Source organism: Polypterus senegalus, chromosome 15 (genome assembly GCF_016835505.1).
Source record: "Polypterus senegalus isolate Bchr_013 chromosome 15, ASM1683550v1, whole genome shotgun sequence".
Lineage (NCBI taxonomy): Eukaryota > Metazoa > Chordata > Cladistia > Polypteriformes > Polypteridae > Polypterus > Polypterus senegalus.
The window spans coordinates 13,130,902-13,138,401 of NC_053168.1; the positions used below are offsets into that span (position 1 = coordinate 13,130,902).

Consider the following 7,500-nt stretch of genomic DNA (forward strand, 5'->3'; position numbering starts at 1 on the left):
TTAACTTCTTTTGCCTTAATTTTAATTACTGTATTTACTCGTGTACCACGCCCTCGTGCAAGATGCGCACCCTAATTTTTACAAAGAAAATCGCGAAAATCATTTTGCCCTGTGTACGAAGCGCACTGTGATTGTATGGGAAGTGTTTAGAGAGAGAGAGAGCAAGCGAGCGAGCGAGAGAGCAAACAAGAGAGAGAGTACGAGCAAGCGAAAGAAAGAGAGAGAGAGCAAGTGAGCAAACGAGAGAGAGAGTGCACGAGCAAGCAGAGAGAGAGAGAGAGAGAGAGCCGAGCGAGCGAGAGAGAGAGAGAGAGAGCGAGCGAGAGAGCAAGCAAGAGAGAGTACGAGCAAGCGAAAGAAAGAGAGAGAGAGCGAGAGAGCGAGCGAGAGAGAGAGCGTGAGCAAGCAAGAGAGAGAGAGTACAAGCAAGCGAGAGAGAGACAGAGTGCGATCAAAAGAGAGAGAGAGAGCAAGTGAGCAAACGAGAGAGAGAGTGCGCGAGCAAGCAAGAGAGAGAGAGAGAGAGAGAGAGAGCAAGTGAGCGACCCAAGCAGAAGTAAACATTACAGAATTACATTTCCTCGTGTATGACGCGCACCTGATTTTCTAATGCTAATTTTCGAGAAAAAATGTGCGTGTGGTACATGTGTAAATACAGTAACTTGACTCAGGCCCCTTAGTTGTTTGTTTTTCATTAATTAGCAGCCAAACAATACTGAGACACAAAACAAGCTGCCACATGACCAGCTAACCTGTACCCACACAGTATCTGAAAATAAGGAAAGGTGAAGGTCACAGTAGGGCTGATCTGTTCAGATCACCAAAACATTTTGTGGCTGTTCTTAGAAAAAAAAAACCCAGAAAAATCAACAGTTCTGGAAATGTCTGCTGTGGCAGAATGAGAGCAGCAATAAGCCACGGAATTAAATAACGGCTTTAATTAACAGCAAGAATAATTGGCTTCTCATTAAGAAACTGGTTGGAGTGAAATTGGTTGGAGTTTAAACTGGCCCCAGTTTAGCTGGTCATCTGTTGGCTCGTTTCACGCCTCATTTCTGTTTGGCTGCCATTTAATGAAGAAAAGAATCAATTCACAGGGCTGAATCCTTAAAAACAGGGCTATTAAAATAAAGGGAAACAGAAGTTAATTAGCAGTGAAAATTGGTCACTGATTAGGAAAAAGGTCAGAATGAAAACTTGCAGCCACTGCGGCCCTCCAGGCCTGGAGTTCGACTCCCCTGTCTTAGAAAGTCAAGCCTGAGGGGCTGTCAAAAGGCAGGGCCTGTTAAAGCCCATTGCGGCACTTCTTGTGTGATTTTGGAATATACAAAAATAAACTGTATTGTGTTGTATGTTATCAATCCCCATTTTTTCAAAGTTTCGCGAAATGGCATAACTTTGACCCGTTTTATCTCATTAGGGCCTGCACAACTTTGAGTCCTTCTGATCATATTTGCTGAAGACCCCTATTAGTTTACTCTTTATCATAAGACTATAATTTCCAGCACAATATGTGGTCCATAAATGGCCTAAAATCAGAGGCTTTGTGGGTCTAGAGGTCCAAAAATTACAGGGGCATACCCCAAAAATCTTAATGTCTTGCATTACTAGATATCAAGATGAGGTGTATCACGTGTAGGGGTTTTCTTATACCAGTGAGGAAGGAAGTCAGTCAGTCATTATCCAACCCGCTATATCCCAACACAGGGTCACGGGGGTCTACTGCATAGGGTGCAAGGCAGGAACAAATTTCGGGCAGGGCACCAGCCCACCACAGGGCACACACAAAGGACAATTTAGGATTGCCAATGCACCTAGCCTGCATGATTTTGGACTGTGGGAGGAAACCAGAGCACCCGCAGACATGGGGAGAACATGCAAACTCCATGCAAGGAGGACCCGAAAAGCGAACCCAGGTCTCCTAACTTCGAGGGAACAGCACTACCACTGTGCCACCGTGGTAATATAATACACAAAATATTTATTTCTCCAGGTAACAATTGTTATTATTAATGCTGCATCTTTAGAAATGACTGCAGTAGACAGACGCACATTCTACAGTTGTATTTTGCCTCATGCCCTGAGCCGCCACAATCGCACTTTTACTCTGCTTATCTTCATGAGGGCCGCAGAACCAAACAAGCTCAGTCGGCTGATCAGCCCTCCCTAACCCTGGCAACGTCCTCCATTGCCTCCCGGGAATTCCCCGACTCTCCCAGGCCAATCAAGGGAGAGAGAGAGAGAGAGAAGAGAGAGAGAGAGAGAGAGAGAGAGAGAGAGAGAGAAAGAGAGAGAGAGAGAGAGAGAGAGAGAGAGATAATCCCCCCAAGCATGTCTGGGATCTGACGTGTCTTCTGCTCCTCTTATGCAAGAAAGCACCAAATGGATATCCTAAGTACATTCCCGGAAAAAAAAAAACAAACTTCATTGACTGCTCTCGATCCGGAGTGTGACAGATCTACACTGACGTCCTCCCACACTGGTGATCCCCACAAGTTGTTACTAAGAGTGTGGCCAGCAACCCTGCACAGAAACCTCCATTCACCTGCTTATACTCTCATTCTTTAGGCCACCAACCAAACCTCTTGGTGAGGATGGAGAAGTTGACTAACAGGTAAACTGGAAGCTTTGTCCCGGTTTAGTATAATATACAATTCCCCTCAAGAACTGAACTGGACTCAACATTTTTGTGAATGTTATTTGTGATAGTCCAAAAGTGAAAAAAAAAACCAAAACAAAAACAAAGACACTCGCATTAAGCCATCCCTCCATTTTCTGAACACAATCAACCATCCATCCATTTTTCAAATCCGCTTATCCTGAGCAGGGCCACAGAGTAGCTGTAACCCATTCCAGCAAGCATCAGGTTCAGGCAGGAGTAAAGCCTAGACAGAGTGCCAATCCATCACCGGGTGAACACACTCACATACACACTGGACAGGGTGCCCAGTCCATCACCGGGTGAACACACTCACATGCAGAACTGGACAGGGTGCCAATCCATCACCGGGTGAACACACTCACATACACACTGGACAGCGTGCCAATCCATCACCGGGTGAACACACTCACATACACACTGGACAGCGTGCCAATCCATCACTAGGTGAACACACTCACATACACACACAGTGACCTAATACAGGATCGGGGGGTCTCCTGACTCATGGTACTCAAGATCAGCACTTCTCTCAGGGCCCATTATTTCAATATAAAGGTGTAGTATGGACTGAAACCCAACGTGGTAGCATGAGGTGATCAGCATAAAAACCTAAAATGAAGCAATTGATAGCACAATAGAATCAGAATTATTGCTGCTGTTATAATTTACTTTAAGACAGCAGCAAAATGAAATGTCTAAACTAAGAAATGTTGTGATTCTGGTTAACTATTGACAGGGTGACATGCCTGTTTAAGCATCAATCAATGTTTGCTTACACAACATTTTGGTCTTGGGGTCAAATCCTGCCTTTTTTTTTTGCAGGTTCTCCATGTGTCTGCGTATTCCTTCCACGTCCCTAACCCAAGCTGTGTGACTAGGTCATCAGGTTAGGGTTGACTCCCACCGTGCACCCTGACCTTCCGGGCTAGACTTAGACCCCCTTGAGACCCTGAATTGGATTAAGCAAGCTTGAGAACGTGGTGCTGTGTTTCCTAATTTGGAATGGAGTACGTAGAACAAAGCAGGCACAGATAATGGACAGTCAGATGCAAACAGGCAACTGTCTGCTTGAGATCAATTGGAATTTCATAGAGGTCAAAAATATGTAAGGGTATGAAAAATAATAAAATAATATTTGGAAAAAAAAAGCAGGAAATAAACAGAGGTAATGGTGAGCATGTGTTGGGGCTGGAGGTGTGGATTATCACATGTGTAAGGGTCAGCTGTCATCGCCATGGCGACCCTCCTCGAGACAAAGCTGTGCAGAATGGGAGATGAGCTGTCACTGTGTAAACTATTAAATTAGTCATTATCTGGCCACATTCAAGCTGCCATGGCTGATGGCCCTATTACTAGTACACAAAAATAGCGGACAATGCATCATCCATCTCTCATAACAAATATACAAATTACAGATCTTCTAGATAACCTTTAGGATGATCTTTACTTGATAAGAGCACGAAATGAGTCTGTTCAGATAATTTGCCTGATAACAAATATAGAAACTGTGGATCTACGGCACTATTGAAAATAACGGTCCTACCAACTCGTGTGGTTCCTTGCAGAGCCTTTGCTTGACAAAGAGCCACTTTGTTCTGAGAAGGGTTCTTTGGCCTTGGGAAGGTTCCTAATGTGTGGACAGAAATATTTAATGACTGATAGACTGCCTAGCCCCCTAACAGCAGAAGAAGAAGAAGAAGAAGAAGAAGAAGAAGAAGAAGAAGAAGAAGAAGAAGAAGAAGAAGAAGAAGAAGAAGAAGAAGAAGAAGAAGAAGAAGAAGAAGAAGAAGAAGAAGAAGAAGAAGAAGAAGAAGAAGAAGAAGAAGAAGAAGAAGAAGAAGAAGAAGAAGAAGAAGAAGAAGAAGAAGAAGAAGAAGAAGAAGAAGAAGAAGAAGAAGAAATAATCCTGAACTCAGCCTGGGTTATTGTGGAACTCTTGATAAGGACGGTTCTTCTGGCAACCAAAAATGGCTCCCCTATGACATTGCTTTGAAGGAACCACGTTGGTGCCTTTATTTTTAAGAGTGTAGATTCTTACTACAATTATATGATTAATTATAATTTGTAACTTATAACAAATATACAAACTGACGGATGATGCATCTCTCATTACAAATAAACTACTAGATCCTAATTACATAATGAAGTTTCAAATGAGCAGGTTTAGATAATCAGCGTCATTATAAATATTAAAACAGATGCGCAATGCATCGCTCATAAAAAATATTCCAGCTGATGCCCACTATGCATGTCTCATTTAAAATCTTCAGACTGTGTGTTAGTCTGACCGGCAAACCTACATACTTATTATAATGACAGTTATAGAATAAAGTATTAAATGAGCATGTTTAGATAATCTGTATCATTACAAATACTCAAACTGTGGGTCTGCTAGACAATTAGTATGAGGCCAGTTATTTGATAACATATCAAATAAGCATGTTTAGATAATCAGTTTCATAATATATGTTCACTCTCTCATTACAAATATACAAACTGTATACCAACTAAATGTTTATTATGACGATATGTATATACAAATAATCAAATGAGCATGTTTAGATAATCTGTCTCATCATAAATATTAAAACTGATGCAAAATGCATCACTCATAAAAAATATTCCAGCTGATGCCCAATGTATCTCTCATTAGAAATCTGTGTCAGTCTGACCGGCAAACCTACATACTTATTATGATGACAATTATATAATAAAGTATTAAATAAGCATGTTTAGATAATCTGTATCATAACAAATACTCAAACTGTGGGAGTGCTAGATAATTAGTATGATGCCAATTATTTGATAACATATTAAATCAGGCATGTTTAGATAATTGGTTTCATAATAAATGTTCACTCTCTCATTGCAAATATACAAACTGTGTACCAACTAGATATTTATTATGATCATATGTATATAAAAATAATCAAATAGCAAGCTTAGGTAATCTGTCTCATTATAAATATTAAAACTGATGCCAAATGCATCTCTCATATAAAATATTCCAGCTGATGCCCAATGCATGTCTCATTAGAAATCTGTGTCAGTCTGACTGGCAAACCTACATACTTATTATGATGACAATTATATAATAAAGTATTAAATGAACATGTTTAGATAATCTGTATCATAACAAATGCTCAAACTGTGGGTCTACTAGATAATTAGTATGATAGCAATTCAAATCGGCACGTTTAGATAATAAAATATACAAACTGCAGCTCAATAACCCCTATGACGATAGTACCATACCATACCCTAACCTTACCATTTTCTATGCCTGCTTAATCCAAGTATTTGATAAAGTATCAGATCAGCTTGTTTAGATAATCAGCCTCATAATAAACATAAGAACTGAAACATAATACATCTCTCACAACAAATATACAAACTGTGGATCCACCAGATAATTACGATGAGAATGACATGATAAAAGATCAAATGAGCTCATTTAAATAATCTGTCTTATAATAAAAATACAAACTAAAGATCTGCTAGATACTTATTATGATGACACTGTTTGATAAAGTGTGGCACACTGGTTAAGGCTTGGAACTCAAACCCTAAGGCTGTGGGTTCAAATCCTGCTACCAGCACGGTGTGATCACAAGCTTGTCACTGCACCTGCCTGAGCTCCATTCCTTAGAAACGAAAAGAAACGTAATGAATTACATCTCAAATGTTGTCTCATAATAAAAATACAAAGTAATGCACAATGCATCTCTCGTAGCAAACAAACTACAGATCTACTAGATGCTTATTATGATGCACATTATTTGATAAAATGTGGTGTAGTAGTTAAGGCTTTAGACTGCAAACCCAACCCAGAGTTTGTGTGTTCAAATGCTGCTCCTCATGCTGTGCGACCCCAAGCAAGTCACTTCACTTGCCTGTGCCCCAATTGGAAAAACAAAAGAAATGTAACCAGTTGTATCCCAAATGTTGTAAGTCATCTTGGACAAAGGCAAGAGTATAATAAGAAGTATCAAATGAACTTGTTTAGATAATCTGTCTCATAATAAATATACAAACGGATACACAATGAATCATTAATAAAAAAATATACAAAGTGCGGTTTTACTAGATGCTTATTATGATCATAATTATATGATAAAGTATCCAATGGGTTTGTATAGATAATCAGTCTCATAATGAATATAAAAAACGCAGATGTACTAGATTCTTACTATAATTATATGTTAAAGTATGTAATTAGCTTGTTCAGATAATGTGTCTCATGACAAATCTACAAACTGATGCACCATACATCTCTCATAACAAATACACAATCTGCGGATCTACCAGATACTAGAGATAATAATTATTTGATAAAGTATCAAATGTGCATATTTAGATAATCGGTCTCATAACAAATACACATATTGCGGATCTACTAGACACTTTACATTTTTGATAAAGTAGCAAATGAAACTTGTCAGTGGACATTTTATTGGCTATCAAACTAAAGGCACCAAGATCATTAGATTAAGGCGACTCTCCAGCAAAGACGGTATCTGACGATAGATACACGGACAACGGGGGCTAGGGGTGGTCACGGGTAGAAGGGTCCGTCGTTTAATTCTGATTAATAGCACAAGCAGATGCTTCTTTCAGTAACCCCCTAACTCAGCCTTCACCCGTAGGCGTTTGCAAACCGTTCGTCAACACGCCCGTTTTCAAGTCAGTGCGAGTTTGGCATTGTGCCCTGAGGGCATAAAAATAAATTAAAACTATATATATATATATATATATATATATATATATATATATATATATATAGAGAGAGAGAGAGAGAGAGAGAGAGTACCGTGCTACATGAAGAGGGGTAGGGGGGA

General features: G+C 39.8%; 1 protein-coding gene across 1 annotated transcript in view; it reads right to left on the reverse strand.

Moving 5' to 3' along the window:
• Nucleotides 1-7,500, reverse strand: part of ube2ql1 (ubiquitin-conjugating enzyme E2Q family-like 1) — a 47,474-nt gene that overhangs the window by 38,446 nt on the left and 1,528 nt on the right. The window lies entirely within an intron of this gene.